Genomic DNA, 17289 nt, shown 5'->3' with positions numbered 1-17289 from the left:
ACAATTAGAGGTCAATAAGCGACAGGAGCTGGAATTCCCAGCTGCCAGAGAAACCATTTGGAAATATTTCCTTGTCCTTTTACACCTGGAGCTCTGTCAATGCCCCCATCCAATATTTTTTATGGAAGAGAGAGGATCTTAGAAAATCTATCCGTGCTGTCTCCTGGCCTGGAAGCAGAAGGGATGAATCCAGGGGAGGGAAATCCAGAGGATAAATGACAGAGAAGCTCTGCTCCATCAGCCCCATCCATCCTGGAAAAACTGGAATGCCGTTACCCTTGGCATGACCCTGCTGAAAGATGGGAAATCCTTCTCCAGAGCAGCCAGGGAGGAAATCCGGGCACGGAAAGGTGGGAGGCAGATTGGAAACAGCAGGTGGGCAGAAATTCCCAGCCTCTGGATGAGGAGGGGGGAACACTGCAGGATCCCACACTGGGACATGCTCCTGGTGGGATTCAGGGCTTGGATTCTGCGCTGGAATGTGAGTGGCATGCACGTAATGGATGCGTGGACTGGGGACAGGCACTGGATGCATAAGGTGGATACAAGTGTTGGATGCACGTGTTGGACACACATTTTGGATGAATCAGCTGATTACATCCATTGGTTCCATGCATGAGATTCGCATGTTGGATACAACATGGACACAGCATGTTGGACACGCATAGATACACATGTTGGACACACATATTGGATGCATCCATTGGTGCCATGCACATGTTGGATACATCCCTTGGATGCATCCATTGGAAGCAAACATTGGATGAATCAGTTGGATGGACATGTTGGATACAGCCATTGGATGGAAATGTTGGATAAATCCATTGGAAGCACGTGTTGAATACATCCATTGGATGGAAATGTTGGATAAATCCATTGGAAGCACGTGTTGGATACATCCATTGGATGTGCATGTTGGACACATCCATTGGTTCCATCCATTGGATGGAAATGTTGGATGAATCCAACAGATGGAAATATTGGATACATTCCTTGGATGCGTGCACCGGGACCTTGCATTGGATTCCCATGGATGAGCAGTTGGACACACATTGGATGCAAACTCCAGGAATCCCACAGCTGCCCGTGCTGGACACAAGTGTTGGATGCACCCGTTGGAATGAGCACATGTGGGAGGCACACTCCAGATCCGTCTTGGATGCAAACTCTGGATCCATGTTGGATGCACTGGGACACCCCAGGAGCAGAAGAAGCACCAGGACACGGCCCTGGGATCTGCCTCCTGTCAGGAGTGATCCAGCCTGAGGAGAGGCACCGTTCCCACATGGAAATCCCGAGATGTTCATGGCAGACGACCGATTTCCCAAGGCATGGATGGGTGTGGAGCCACGGAACACAGCTCAATTCCCAGCTCAAATCCCAGCTCAAATCCCAGCTCAGTCCCGTCAGGAATCATCCATGGTACATTGAGAGCTGCTGGGGATGAACAGGCTGGAGCATTCCAGAGCCGTTTATCTCCTCTTTTCCCAGCTTGTTAACTCTTTCTCCCAAACTCCGCTGTCATTCCCAGCCCAGATCTGATGGAAAATGGGAAGGATCCCTCTCCGGATCCCGGAGCACAGACAAGAGAAATGCAAACTGCGGGATCCGCTGGATCCCAAGGAGCTGTGGGAGCTGGGAGTCATCCAGCCCCTTCTCCCGGGGATTCCCAGGCACTGCCACGTGTCCCAAATCCTGGAATAACCCCCAGGGCACCTGAGCGCTCCTGCACTGCCCCAGGCATGCTCAGGAATGTGACCCGATCCCGGAGCAGCCCTAAATCAACCCCGGGCTCAGGGCCTGTGCCAGGGGTGGAACCGAGCCACAGCCTTTGGATGAGCCTTTGGATGCGCCTCTGGACAGCCCCTGATTTAGGAGAGGCTTGGATTTCACCCGGATCCCATCAGGCACACGGGCACTGGCAGAGGGGGGAGATTTTCCAGGAGCTGGGAAAAAATAGCAGCAGCTCCAAAGGAAGGAGGAGAAGTTCCTTCCCGGGCCTCTGAAGGAGGAACCACTCCAGAGATCATTGAGCCGAGCTTAGCTGATAATTGGAGCTTATAATTAAAAAATGATTTATTGACACAAGCTTTAGTGGGAAATTATGTTGGAGCTTCCTGTTAAATCCATAAAAGTCCTCGCTCACATCCTTAAACTCCAGGATTATTTCTAACAACCCTTCTCCCTTGGCAGGGAGGGAGGAGCAGCTCTGTACCTGCTCTGTACCTGCTCTGTACCTGCTCTGTACCTGCTCCATTCCCCTGGGAAAATCTTCCCTTATTAATTCTGGGATGGGATAGGCCTGGAGAAGCCACTTCAGCTCCACAGAGCCCTTCAGCTCAAGATGAACCTGCTCCAAATGAAGCTAAACCTGCCCAAAATGAAGATAAACCTATCCTAAATGAAGCTAAACCTGCCCAAAATCAAGACAACCCCCCCAAATTCCCAATCCAGAGGATTCCCTGCTCATCCCACAGCAGCAATGCCATCCTTCCTCATCCTCCTGGCTGGAAAAGCCCAGAGAAGGTTTAATTAGGATTTAATTTCCATCTGATAACTATGAAGCGTTTTGTAAATATCAATTATTATCCAGGATATTTTTTTCAATTATTTTCCAGGATCCCAACGATGCCAGGGATGTGTATCCCACATCCCCAAACCTCCAGAAATCCTGGGATTTTTAACGAGCAATCAGCTTTTAAAACATAACAGCTCTTCCAGGAGAGGAAATTAAAGGATTAACCGGAGCCAGGCCGGGATTTGGGAGCTGGAGGAGCCACAGGAGCACCGGGAAGGCCGGGAAGTGACATCCCAGCCTTGCTCCTGGTTTATCCAGCAGGATCCAGGGATGATGGCCTGAGCATCCTCCTCATCACTGAGCTCTCCTGGGCTGAGAGAAGCCGGGAATGGATCAGCAGGACGGGGACCAGAGGGGACTTTGGGGACCTCAGGGATGAGGAACATCACCAAGCTCCTCCTGGAAAGAAGGAATTCATTCCCGATGGATTTAGGGGGGCAATACGGGGGGCCAGCAGGAATTTCTCCTCGCAGGTGACCGAGCAGCCCCGATTTGTCTCTGCCCGCAGCAGAAAAAGCAGAAAAAGCCCCACGGGAGCTCCTCCAGCTCCGTCCCCAACAAAGGCTCCCTTTATCCCGCGGCGTTTTGTTCCCATGGCACGGAGGTCAGCGGGAAAGGAGATTTATTAAGGCATAAACAAACCTCGGGAATGCTGCCGGTAATTCCACTTCCGTCCAAAAGCGCGGTGGTTTTTAAAGCTCCTTTAAATGATCTCTTCCCAAAGAAAACTCCCGTGTAATCTGCCGGCGAGGGAGGGAGGGCTGCTGAGCCATGAATTATTCAGGGAAGGCTCTCGGGAGCCTCTGGAGATTATTCCCACCATTGTCCGCCCTGATGGGTCATTATGCGCTCCCCGGATTTAATCTTTGGGGCTATCCAGCGGCACAGAAAAAATGGATGAATAACAATTTTCCTGTAATAACCTTCAACTAACCTTTCAACCGGAGTGAGTAATTCCAATCCTATTTTCACATCAATGCCGCAGTCAAAGCCAGGCAATTATCCCTTATCTCTTCCAGAACCCTCCTCCTTTAATTTTTAAAGGGATGTTCAAGCACTTACTGGAGGCAGGGAGAAGAAAGGAGCCTGGGATGGAGCTCGGGAATGTTTTGATGAGCAGTGATAGCGATGAGCTGTGGATAATTATTAATTTCTCCCCCATTTTGCCGCATTCCTCAGTTCCCAATTTCCTCACCCTGCTGGGACAGGGAAGGGATTCATCCCCCAATTCCCTGAGTCCCCTCTTCTTGTCCCCAATTCCTGAGTGTCCCCGAGCGTCACCTCGGGGTGGCTCTGGTGTGCCCTGGGTGGCGGGTGGCTCTTCCAGAGTCACCCAACGGCATTCCCAAAAAAAAAGTTTGTGGAGCAGGACCGGCCCCATTCCAGCCCTGACCCCTGAGTTCTCCCGGCTCCTCACGTTCTCCAAGCTCCTTTCCCACCTGGGTTGATGTGGGAGGAAGGAAAAACCTCCGGCAAATCCCTGGCAGAAAACAACCGGCCCATTCCATAACTCTATGATTATGCATATAGATAAAAATGCATTTTATAAAGTTCTTAAAATATAAAAAATACATTTATAAATCTATAAATATAGAATATAGAATACAACATTAATATAATATAATATAATATAATATAATATAATATAATATAATATAATATAATATATTATTTAATATATAAAACAAATATATTCCAATATATATATAACGTATAAAATATATGTATTTATATAAATAAAAATATAAAAATATTTTTACATATAAATACACTTATCTATAAATTATATTTCTATATTTAGGAGACCGGAGCAGCCCAGGCCCAGCTGCTCCTTTCCCCCCATCCCCTAAATGTCCAAAACTGCCCTTTTTGCCCTCGCTCCTCCCGGGAATATCGCCAGGATCATCGGCTGCGTTTAAAGTCCAGTACCCAGCAGATCCCTCCTGGTGAGAGCAGGAATTCCACGGGCGAAGGAGCCCATTGTTCCCGGAGAATGGCACCGGGAATGGGGAACGCTCCGCTCCCATCCCCTGGCCCGGCGGATTTAAGAGCGCGGGGATCCGTCAGAGCATCCCAAACGCTGGGATCGCGGCCGGGCGGCTTTAAGAGCCCTGGAATGCGATGGGAAGCGGGAGCTGCCGCCAGCTGGCACGGCCCGGAGCTCCGGATCAATGCCGGGATTGTTCGGGACCACGGGAACGCGAAAGGAGAAGAACTGAGAGGGAAAACCAGCTGGAGGTGAGGGCAGGGCATGGGGTGGGCAGGGCAGGAAAGGGATGGGGCGGGAATGGGATTGGGATGGGCAGGGAAGGGGCAGGAATGGGCAGAGCTGGGGTTGGGATCAGGAATGGCAGAACTGGGATTGGGATCAGGAATGGGCAGAACATGGGTTGGGATCAGGAATGGGCAGGAATGGGATTGGGATCAGGAATGGGCAGAGCTGTGGTTGGGATCAGGAATGGGCAGGAATGGGCAGAGCTGGGGTTGGGATCAGGAATGGGCAGGAATGGGATTGGGATGGGCAGGGAAGGGGCAGGAATGGGCAGAGCTGGGGTTGGGATCAGGAATGGGCAGAACATGGGTTGGGATCAGGAATGGGCAGGAATGGGATTGGGATGGGCAGGGAAGGGTCAGAAACGGGCAGAGCTGGGGTTGGGATTAGGAATGGGCAGGAATGGGATTGGGATGGGCAGGGAGGTATCAGGAATGTGCGGAACTGCAATTGGGATGGGCAGAAAAGGACAGGGATGCTCCAGGCAGGATTGGGAATGAGCAAAGCATGGACAGGGATGGAGTAGGAATTCCCAGTGAAGGATCAGGTAAATCCAGGTGGGAATCCCTGCCTGGCCTGCTGGGAAAGGTGCACAACCAGACCTTGTTTGGGGGAAATTCCTTCACCACGAGCTTCCCATGGAAATCAGGGCATGCCAGCATCCAGGGCATGGCCCTGTTTATCTTCCCAGTTCTCCCAGTCTGGGCCCAGCAGGGCTGGGCTGGTGTTGCCCAAGGCCTCTGTCCTGGTGCTGTCTGGCTGGAGAAATCTTGGAGCCAAAGCTCCATAAATTCCTTGTTAGTCACCCGGAGCTGCATCCCACGGCTCTGGAATAGCTGCAGGCTGAGAACAGGCCTCTGAAAAGCCATTAAAAATCCCGGGAAATAAACAGAGAGGGGGAGAAGCCGGAGCTGGGTCTGCCCTGAAACGCTGGGAGGTTTCCTATGGAGGGGGCTGGGAATAAACCTGGCACTTGTGGAATTCTCTGGAAGGTGACTGGGCTGGCTGTTCCTGGGCTATGCGCAGGAAAACAGGCAGGAATTCAGGGATTGCTCCATTCAGGGCAGGAATTCAGGGATTGCTCCCTCCCTGCCAGGGCAGGGCCTGGATGTGCCTCTGGAGGAGGAGATGTTGTCCAGGCCTTGTCCTTTGTTCCTTCCCTGTGTTCAACCCTCAGTTACAAATCCCGGGAATGTGGGAGCTGCAGATGATTCCGGAGGCTCTGGAACAGCCCTGTCCCTGCTGTGTCCCCAGCCCTGGGGACAATCCACTGTCCTCAACAGGGACCCCATCCAGCTGATGACCCAGAGGAGGAAGCATCACTTCCCAAAGTGTATCCAAGGAGCATCCCAAGCAGCTGTGCCACATCTGCCCTGTCCCCAGGGCGGGCACTGGGCTTTCCCTGCATCCCCAGCTGCTTCCCAAGCATCCCTTTGCAGCTCCAGTGAGTGAAGGATCCCTTTCTCATGGAATTGCCCCTCAGGATCCTTTGGTTTTGTTTCCTGACTCCCATGAGAGGAAATCCAGCCCTGGCACAGGAAGTCTCCATCCCTGGGGGATGTAAATCCACGTGGATGGGGCACTTGGGGACATGGTTGGTGTGGCCTGGCAGTGCTGGTAATGGTTTGACTCGATGGCCTTAGGGGGCTTTTCCAACCCAAACGATTCCATGATCCTACAGAGAGGTGCCCACCCTGCTGGTGTCCCCTCAGTGCAGTTGTGTCACCCAGAGCCAACCCCTGTCCCCAATCCCACCTTCCCAATGACCTGCAGAGCAAAATGCCCCAATCCTGACATTCCCAGATCCAGGAGTGGAGATTTCCCACCCCGGAGCTCCACCCCAACAAGGCAGCACAGACAAACATTTTGTCAGCACTGACAAAGCTGAGCTTATAGGAAAGGTAGGGGCAAAAAAAGGGAAAACAGGAAAAAAAAAAATTAATTGGGACAACTTCCAGCAGGGAGCCCAGTGTGCTGGAGGCAGGAGAGCCATCCGGAGCAGGGAATGATTTAGAGGGATGCAGGGAGAGGATTTGGGAAACCATGGCACCGGGTCCCCACGGTGCTCATTAAGGTTGTACAGATTGCAGCTCCCAGCTCTCCAAAGTGCCCGTTATTAATCCATAAAAACATCGCCCGAGTGATTGAATCCGATGATTACTGGAGCAGGCAAACACGGGAGATGGGAAAATATCCTGGCGCTCTCCTGCAAGGCTCCGGGAGCAGGGAGAGAAAAAAAAGATGGGAAAAAAAAAGGAAAATGATGTGAAATATTAATGAGAGCTGTTTGCCCCCAGGCACGGAGCGCAATCCAGGCTTTCCCGGGGACATCCAGTGGAAGAGCTGATTACCAGGGATAAACATCCCGAAATATTCGGGATCTTTGGATTTCACCTCTGGTGTGGCCGCCAAAGCCGATTCCCTTATCAGCCCTCTGCAGGCGCGGCCCCGGGGGATCCGGAGTGCTGGGAATGATGGAATTAGCACCGGGATGAGCCTCTGGAAGATGGGGTGGGGGCCTCGGGCAGAGCAGGGGATTTATTGCCGGCTCGGATCCCTGGGAGTGCGACCAATGGATTGAGGACACCTCGGGAGTGCCAACAATGAACGGGGAACTGGGGAAGGAGGAGCGCCCACGGTGCCAGGCGGGGCTGGAAGCGCCATCCCGCGGCTCCCAGGGATGTGGGAATGTCCTGGGAATGAGGGCAGGATCCTGGAGTGCTCTGGTTGGGATAATTGGGATCGAGTCTGGTTGTCCCAGGTGTAGTTGGGAAGAGAACACCCACAGCACAGGTTGTCCATGGCTGTTGGACAGGGATGAGCTCCTGGCGCTGCTGGGCAGGGGACACCAAGGGTGACATCCCACGGTGCCACCTGGGCACAGGTGGGGAGCTGCCACACCCGCACACCTCACCTTTCCCGCCTTTATCCCAACATTCCCTTCCCATTTTTGTGCTGGTTCTCCCAGAATCCCAGAGGCTGGAAAAGCCCTCCAAGGCCATCGAGTCCAGGCTGTGCTCAATCCCCACCTTGTAGCCAGCCCAGAGCACTGAGTGCCACATCCAGGAATTCCTTGGGCATTCCTTGGGTAATTCCTTGGGAATTACTCAGCGATGGGGTCCCCAAACCTCCCTGGGCAATTCCAATGCCTGGCCACGTTTTCCATGAAGAAATTCCCACCTAGAATGGGTTTGAGGAAACAAATGGTGCTGCTGACGGGAGAACAGCCCCATTCCCACCGGGATCTAATGGGAGAGAACAGCCCCATTCCCACTGGGATTTAATGGGAGAACAGCCCCATTCCCACTGGGATTTAATGGGAGAACAGCCCCATTCCCACCAGGATCTAATGGGAGAACAGCCCCCATTCCCACTGGGAGTTAATGGGAAAACTCCGGCCGAGGAGGGAGCTGAGATCCACGATCCCCAGAAACAAGGGAGCTGGGATGCAGCGGAAGAGCTAAAATTAACCCGAGAGCTCGTTAGCGAGACGAGGGAACATCCAATAAAGTGACATTTTCCTTGTAACACGTTGCACTTGGAGGGTTTTCTGTCCTTGGCAATGGATTTGCCGCTCGGAGGTGCTTCCCTTCTGCTCAGCCACCGAGCCCGGGCTCATTAGGGAATTTTTAATTAGCTTTTCTTTTACAGGGAGACTGGGATTGAAGTTTCCACGTGAGCCGTGATTTGTAGATATTCCCATTAAAATCCCACTTTGTCTCTGGCCTCTCCTCAGCTTGTCTCCATCCAGCACTGGAGGTTTATTTGTTCAAATCCCAGCGAATCCCCAAAGGTTTGTGGAATCCAGCCCGTCTGGATCCTCGCTCAAGGAGACAGGTTACTCATTCCTTGGGCTTTTCCCATAGAAAAGGTTCCATCCGGCCAACCCATGAGTAAAACCAGGACAAGGAGCACCAAGCCCAGCCAAGCTGAATTCCCAGACTACAGTGAAGCTCATTCATTCATCCCGAGGGATGAGGCAGGGAATGGAATCCCGATGGTTTTGGGAGAGAATTCCAGAGAAAACAAAAACCTGTCAGCAGAGAACAACTTTGGAATTACCAGCCCATTCCAGGCCCAGTGGAAGGGAGGAGAAAGGGGAACTGGGAAAAGCCTCCCTCATGTCCTGCTGGAGATTTTCATGAAAAAAATTAAATCCTGGAATTGTCGCTGGCCCAGGAAGGAAATCACTTGGAGCTGTGATGTTCCAGAGGCATTGTGGTGGAAGGAGAGAGGGATGTCAGGATGGAGAGGGCAAGAATATCACCATGAAGGGAAGAGGGATGACATGACATCATGGCTGTGCCAGCCCTGGCTGAGCTTCCTTCGTTATTCCCCTTTTTTTCCCCCAAAAGAAGGAGAAAATTGAAGAAACAGGAGCACAGTCCTCTCAGATTAAAGCACTCAAGGATCATTTGAATCTTAAATCTTTGAATTTGTCAAAATAAGAAGATGCTCATCTTGGAAATCTCCTGGGAATCAGGAGCAGGGCAGAGCGAAGCTAGGCTACAAATTCCATGAGAAACAGGCACAAACCCTGGCGAGGTTTGGCCCCAACTAAATCCAACCCAGCGCCATCCCAAACATCCGGGGCTCGCTCAGATAAACAGCTCCACTTTTGGGTGGCAATAAATAAATCAGATAAATAAATAATTAAATGAATCTGTTTGGAAGCCGATAAAGCCGTTAAAAAATTTATTACAGAGCCAGAGCCTGGCCGAGATTGCAGCCTGAAAGCCTCTTCCAGCACCAGCTCCCGCTCTGATTTCCCGGGAAGCAAAGGCCGAGCTCTCCTCGCAAACCCCAGCGGGCAGCGCCGATCCGGAGAAAATTTCAAGGGACGTAATTAATGAGAATTAATTAACCTGAAGGAGCGGGCTTGCTGCCGGTGGCCTGCACCAGGCAGTTCTCCTCCCTCTCCCCGTTTTCTGCATGGATGAGGAGGCGGAGGCAGCCCCGGCGCTTTGGGGAGGGCGAGGGTATGGAGCCGACGAGGCACTTCCATGGTCCACTTCACCTTTAATGTACGGAAAGGAGTTAAAACGGGAGACAAATTCCTCGGCAGGCAGCGAGGCCAGCCCGGATTTCCTTATGCATGGATGGGCTGACGCGCAGATCCGTCATAAAACCGGCATTAAAAATTAGTCGGGGCTGTTAGGCCGGCGCGGCCGAGCAGATGGTTCGTGCTCGGAAGTGTTTCGGGAGTCTCCTTTTATATTCCGTGGATGCCTCGTGGCCTGGGATTCTCATTGTCCACACTCCACGGAGCAGCACGGCTCCGCTGCCACCGCGTTCAGCGTGGAAGAGTTCTTGGAGTGTGGGATGGGATGGGATGGGATGGGATGGGATGGGATGGGATGGGATGGGATGGGATGGGATGGGATGGGAGCTTAAAGCCCATCCCATCCAACCCCTGCCAGAGCAGGGACACCTTCCACTATCCCAGGGTGCTCCAAGCCCCGTCCAGCCTGGCCTGGGACACTTCAAGGGATGGAATAACTTCCAGAAACATCTAAGGAGGATTTGAACTCTCCTTGGAGAGCCCCACTCCATGCCCCAATTCCTGCACACATCAGGATGAGGAATCTGTAGGGATGGGGAGGGAATTGTGTGTGAGCCCACCCCGAGTTGGGGCGGGAGCTCCAAGGTTCCTTCTGCAGTGACACGATCCACCTCTAATTAGCATAATTAATGACTTTGTGGCCTCTGCAGGCTGCAGCCCCTCGTTATCTCTAATTAGGCTCCCCAGCACTGGAGGAGCCATCCGTTATTCCTTAATGATCTCCCCATTCCCGGGAACAGCTCTGAGGGATGCAGAGCGCAGGGACACAAAGGGCAGCTCCTTTCTCCAACACGATCCTTCATCTCCTGGGGGGGAAAAAATCCCAAAAAAAAACAAAAAAGGAAAAGCCCAGGATCAGGATGGCACACAGGAATTGTTGTTGTCCCACTGCAGCTCCTCCTGGAGCGGTTTATTCCCTCCTGGAACAGGAATTCTCCTGGCATCCTGCAGCGCAGGAGCTTTTAGGGCATCCAAGGGAAGCAGGGAGGGATGGAGCTGGCTGGGATAGCGATGGGGAGGGAATATCCCATTTTTCAGGAGACAAAACATCAGCACTTTTCCCCCTTAGGGCTGCACATCCCAGGCCTGAAAGGTTTGCTTAAAACCCCACAATCCTCCCTCCAATGGCTTAAATCCCAGGATCTCTCCTGCATCCATCGGCACCGCAGCTCCTGCACCATCCAGTGGGCTCTTCCCAGTTCCAGATCTGCCTAGTAGGATGAATTGTGAAATTCTGGAATGGTTTGGGTTGGAAAGGAGCTTAGATCTCATCCATTCCACCCCATTCCCCGGGCAGGGACAGTTCCCACTATCCCAGGCTGCTCCAAGCCTGATCCAACCCGGCCTTGGAGATTCCAGGGATCCGGGGCAGCCACAGCTGCTCTGTGCCAGGCAATATTCCCAATATCCCGCCCACCCCTGCCCCCTGGCAGTGGGAATTACAGCCCTGCCATGAGGTGATGCCAGCAATGAGCATTCCAATGGTTTTCCAAGATTCCAAGTCCCCTCTCCGTGTCCATCCCAGCCTGATCTCCGCATCCATCTCCGCTTTTTCCGCGAGCCCTTGGAGCCTGGGTGGGATTGGATTCAAATGTGCCAAACAATCCTCATTTATCCCTGCCAGCTCCCAGCCTCCTCCCTCTCCACTCCTGTTTTCCTCAATCGCTACCTTTATTTTTGCAATGTGTCTATAATTACCAAATGTTCCGAGATTCCGCCCAAAATGCCTCCCCTTGGAATCCGGGGATGTCTCCTCGCTGCTGTCAATTTGGGTTCTAAATGTTGTGATTGATAAAATTAAACTGTGAAGCGAGGCATGAAATCTGTCTCGTAGACACCACTTCTTTTTAGGGTTGGCATGAGGAGAAAACAACGCCAGGCAGGGGGAGAGAAAAAAAAATAAAAAATCACCAAATGATTTCCTGCAGAACGGGGGGAATTTGTGAGTTTTTCCTTGAGGAGCTTAATAAGACATCCCGAGCTGGAATTTTTATTCGGCTCCTTGCGAGATCCCAAATTTCCCCACTTTAATTGCTCCAAGCAGGGAAGCTTTAGTCACAGTGTAATGTACCCAGGCATGTTCCGGCTTTAATGAATCATCCCAACTCTGCATTCCAAGCAATTAAGGGAAATCTGGCTGTTCGTTAGTGAGGCGGAAAATAAATTTAATCTCTCTTCTAAAAAATCAATTATCCTGCTGTAATGGAGAATTCAATTTGGGTCATGCTCCATAAATTTCCCGGGTTTAGGATGTTTGGCGAGTGCTCGTTATTAGGTTGCGCACGTGGGGGAGATCTGGGAGCGGGGAGGGGTTGGGAAACATCCTGGAAGTTTCCTTGGGAGCTGGAGTGGGTTCGGAGTGAAAGAGGGGAAGTTTAGGCTGGAAACAGGGAAGGAATTCCTCCCTGTGAGGGTGGAGAGGCTCTGGAGAAGGGAAGGATCCAGGCAGAGCTCAGAGCCTTTGCAGGGCCTGAAGGGGCTCCAGGAGAGCTGGAGAGGGACTGGGGACAAGGGATGGGGGGACAGGACACAGGGAATGGCTCCCAGTGCCAGAGGGCAGGGATGTGTGGGACATTGGGAATTGTTCCCTGGGCTGGAATTCCCAGAGCAGCTGTGGCTGCCCCTGGATCCCTGGAATGCCCAAGGCCGGGCTGGATGGGGTTTGGAGCACCCTGGGACAATGGGAGGTGTCCTTGCCATGGCATGGGTGGCACCAGATCGGCTTTGAGGTCCCTTCCCACCCAAACCATTCCAGGATTCCATCATTCCCTGCTTCAAAGGGCAGGGAATTTGTGGTCTGGGGTGCTGTGGCCACCCAAACCCATCCCTCCACCACTGAGAGGAACCTGGGAGAAGGAGCTGCTGGAGCCCACAGATCCACAGGGACATCAAAGCTTTGCTCCTCCCTCCCAGGCCATGGGATCTCGGATCCTGAGCCCTGCAGGCTCCAGGATCTCACCTCGGACCTGGAATGATGCTGAGAATGGAGCCAGGATGGGCTTGGACAAGCAGAGAATCCCAGAGAACGCTGGAAATGTGGAAATCCAGCAGGGAATCCAAGGCAAGCCCTTCTCCAGAGCATTCCCCCTTCCCAGCCTCATTCCAGGTCACCGCATTGTGAAGGGACACGGGAACCTGGAGGGGCTGGGACACCTGGAGGGGCCGGGCCGGGTCCCGGTGGGCACAGCCTCGCTCTCCATCCCGGGAATGCCCGGCGGGGAATCCAGCGGCAATCCCGGCACACCTCGGCAGCGGCTTAAGCTCCTAATTGAGCTCGGCTTTCAGCAGCTCCTAATTAATCTCGGCTCTCCGTGGGTGATCAAGGCTTCGCAGCTCATTAAAGCTTTTTCTCCTTGGAGAGCCTTTTCCTCCGCTTCCCTTTCCTTGGGAGGAGGATTCCATCCAAAGCTGCCTCCAGCTGCCCGGCTCTCAGGAACAAATCGCCCCGGCCATTTATAGGATCGGGAATTTTTCCACCCCCACACCTCCTTTCTAAATGAAAAAAAAAAAAAAAAAAAAAAAATTGTTCCTATCAACTGCATTTCCCAATCCTGATCCTAAATTTTCCTGCAGCTTCCAAGGCTCTTTCCCTGTTTATTTAAAGAATATTTTTTTTTTTGATTGAGAACATTCCAAAATCCTTTGGCTGCCACCTGCATCTCCTTTGGGGTTCCAAGGCTGGCTTAAAACCCCCATAAAATCGGAGGTGGGAATAACGCCGGGGAATCCGTGTCCCTGGAATGCGGCTGACACACGTCTGGCTCCATCCATGAGATAAGTGTTATTCCCAATCCATGAGCCAAGCGCAGCTTTTATGAGGAACCTCCCAGCTCCTTTTGAGATCCCATCAATAATTCCACCAAGAATACACACAGTGGGTTCTCGGGAATGGTTCCAGTCCTGTGCTCCTTCCATGCTGGAATTCCCTCCCCTCAGGTTTTATAGGAATGCGTTCCCTTGTCCTGCTGTCACTTGGCGGGGGGGGGGTTAATCAGGCCAATAACCACCCCTAAACAAGGGGTTAATTAGCGCCAAACAACCATTGAGCCCTCCAAATTCCCAAACTCCGGGAGCCCTTTCCCACCCTTTGATGTTCCTGGAGTTCACTGAACCCTGGAGGAGTTCCAGGAACGCTCCGGATAAATTTATCCCCCAACACGTGCCCGCGGACGGGACACACACCCGGGCCGGGGGCTCATCCCGGCGGACCCAGCGCGTCCCGGGATCCCGTTTTCCCAGCGGGAGCCGGGCTGACCTTCGGCCGTGCCAAAGGCATTGCGACAGATGCGGGCACATTTCTGGGACGCCGCGTCCGCCCGGTGGCCGCGGACCCGGGCGCTGCCGGGCGTTGGGGAGATTGATGGCCCCGGAGAACCCCGATCCTGGGAATCGCTTTCCCACCGAGAGGCGTTAATGGCTTTGATATCAACCACCTCAATACGCCAACCTGCGCCTCGCGCTGGGATTAGGGAGCGCTATATTTATCCAGGACTGCCATTAGCGGAATGCTAATTAACGGGATTCGGTTTCCAAGTAAATCCCGGCCCTTCCAAGTGCTGTAACGCAAAACTCGGCTCTAATCTCCCCGGAGCTGCTGCTGTTCCCGCTCATTCCTCGGGATTAGGCAGATTTATTTTCGCTGATGGCACCCGCAGGTCGGGCTGTGGCACCGGGACCTGGAGCTGCTCCCAAAGGATCCCGAGACAACTCAATCCCGGCTGTCCGAGCCCTGCCTCCGGCCCTAGCACGGCCTCGGGTACATGGATTGTGGAATTCAGGAATCCTGGGATGGTTCTGGGTGGGAAGGGACCTTAAATCCCATCCCAGGGATGGGCAGGGATACCTTTTCCTATCCCAGGGTTCTCCAATCCCTTGGATACTTCCAAGGATCCCGGGACAGCCACAGCTGCTCTGGGAATTCCAGCCCAGCCTCTCCCCGCTCTCCCAGGGAACAATTCCTGATTCCCAATCTCCCATCCAGCCCTGCCCTCTGGCAGTGGGAGCCATTCCCTGTGTCCTGTCCTTCCATCCCACGTCCCCAGCCCCTCTGCAGCTCTCCTGGAGCCCCTTCAGGCTCTGAGCTCTCCCTGGATCCTTCTCCTCTCCAGGGGAACATTCCCAGCTCTCCCAGCCCTGGAGCAGCTCCGTGGCCTCCTCTGGAATTGCTGCAGCAGCTCCAGGTCCTGCTGTGCTGGGATCCAGGGCTGGAGCAGCTCTGCAGGTGGAGCCTCACCTGAAGGGCACAGAGAGGGGACAATTCCCCCTTTCCTGCTGGGAATGAGCCCAGCATGAGTTGCTCAAGACACTCCAGACCTTCCCCTCCTGGAGGAGCTGGATTTTGGGGGGTGCAGGACAATTTTTGGGAGCTGGGAATGGCTCAGGCCTCTCACACTTCCAGGAGCAGCAGCCCCGTCTCATCCCTGCTCCCAGCCCAAGGTGCATCCAAGGGATAATCCGGATCTCTCTCCCTCAGCGCTGCCACGGTAAAAATATCAGCGTCAGCTTCTGGAATGTTCCAGCGACAGCTCGAAAGGAAACAGCTGAGGCACGGGGCTGCAGCTCCACATTCCAGCTATTCCCACTGTCCGCTCCAGGGAGATCTCCATCCAAAGGGCTCCGGAGCTGGCTCCTGCCTGAAGCTGGAGCAGGGAGAGAGCTGGAGGCAGCACGGAGGGATCCAGCTGCTCCCTGACGGGAGGGAGAGCAAAGGGAAGGGGCTGGAACATCAGGAAGAGCTCCCAGGCTCCAGCTCCCAGGAATAACAAATGGAATTTGGCAGCACTTTCCTGGAACAACGTGGAAACTGCCCCTGGAACGGGTGGGGAAGGGGAGATTTCGGTGGAATTGAGGTTTCCTTGGAACTGAGGTTTCCTTGGAACTGAGGTTTCCTTGGAACTGAGGTTTCCTTGGCTGCAGAGCCAGCAGGGATGTGCTCTTCCATCTGGGAATGGGATCCGTGTCCCTGTCACCCCTCAGGCAGCTCAGGTGGGGACTCCTCCCATCAGCTCTGCCTGTGGGAAGGCAAATTCCAGCCAGGGGAACAATTTCCTATGGATGTTGGAAAGTTTGGGATTTCTGTGACCCAAAAGAGCCCAAAACAAATCCCGGTGGACCCATGGGATTGCATCTCCTCGCTCCCATGGGCAATGAGCCTCACATGGGAAACACAGGAAAAATCCCACTAAAGTCCATTCCCAAATATATTCGGCCTCTTTTCCCAGGCAAACAGCAACAGGAAGAGAGGGAATGGCCTCAGCCTGCTCCAGGGGAGGTTCAGGCTGGACATCAGCAGGGATTCCCTCGTGGAAAGGGTTGTTAAACATTGGAATTGCCCAGGGAGGTTTGGAGTTTCCAAGGAATTCCTGGATCTGGCACTCAGGGCTCTGGGCTGGGTGAAACGATGTTGATCCATCACAGGTTGGACTCAACAATCCTGGAAATCTTTTCCAGCCTCAGGAAGTTTGGGATTCAAATATAAAATTGACTTCAAAAAAGACATTAGAAAAGGGCTGCAACATTCCTGGGGCTGCAGGGAAAATCCATCCCATTTTCCCTGAGCTGCTCTTTTCCATTTCCCAGCACAGTTTGCCATTGCTCCTGGTTTTTATCCTATCCCACTTTTCCATTTGCCCACCCAGAAAACCAAAGATCTGGATTTGAAGAGTAAAACCATGCAGGGAGTGGGATTTGCTCTGTTTTCCATCAGGGTTTGGAAGGTGCTTGTCCCATGCCAGGGCCTTTTTCTTACCCCCCTCAGCACTAAAAGGATTTCCAAAGTCTCCAAAAGCTCCCAAAAGTGATGCGTGTGCTCCTCTGCTGGGCCTTTCCTGCTTCCAAAATTCCAGCTGGGAATGACTGCATGGCAAAAAAAATTCAAGTAACTCTGTGACGCTTCCATTGATATTCCCAGAGCTCTGCTGAGCCAAACCTGCTCATCCCAAATTATCCCAAATCCACCCTCAGCACTCCCCTCCGGACACATCCTGAATTCCTGAAGGGATGGTGCCAGCAGGATGTCCCTGCTCATCCAGGTGCCCTGGCAAGGACAGGATGAGGCAGCCTCAGCCTCTTCCCGAGCCGGTCACAGCCGACTGGAGCAATTTTCCAGCTGAAAGGAAAGCTGTGAAAACTCCTCACGGATCACGGGAGCCACGGCTGCAATTCCTGCTCCAGGGCTCCAGGGATTTATCTCTTGTTTAAAAAGGGAAAAAAATAAGAAGGGAAAGGCAACGCTCCGTGTCCCTCCGGAGTTCCAAAGTCAGGAGAGCGCGGGCTCAAGGTCGGATCCAGCCCCGGCCCATCCAACCAAAGACTCCCATTATTCCCCCGTGCTATTTAAAATCCAGCAGAGCACAAAGCCACGGAATTCAGCAGGGA

The sequence above is a fragment of the Ammospiza caudacuta genome, chromosome 10, assembly GCF_027887145.1.
Source record: "Ammospiza caudacuta isolate bAmmCau1 chromosome 10, bAmmCau1.pri, whole genome shotgun sequence".
NCBI classification, from domain to species: Eukaryota; Metazoa; Chordata; class Aves; order Passeriformes; family Passerellidae; genus Ammospiza; species Ammospiza caudacuta.
This window is presented reverse-complemented; position numbering follows the sequence as displayed.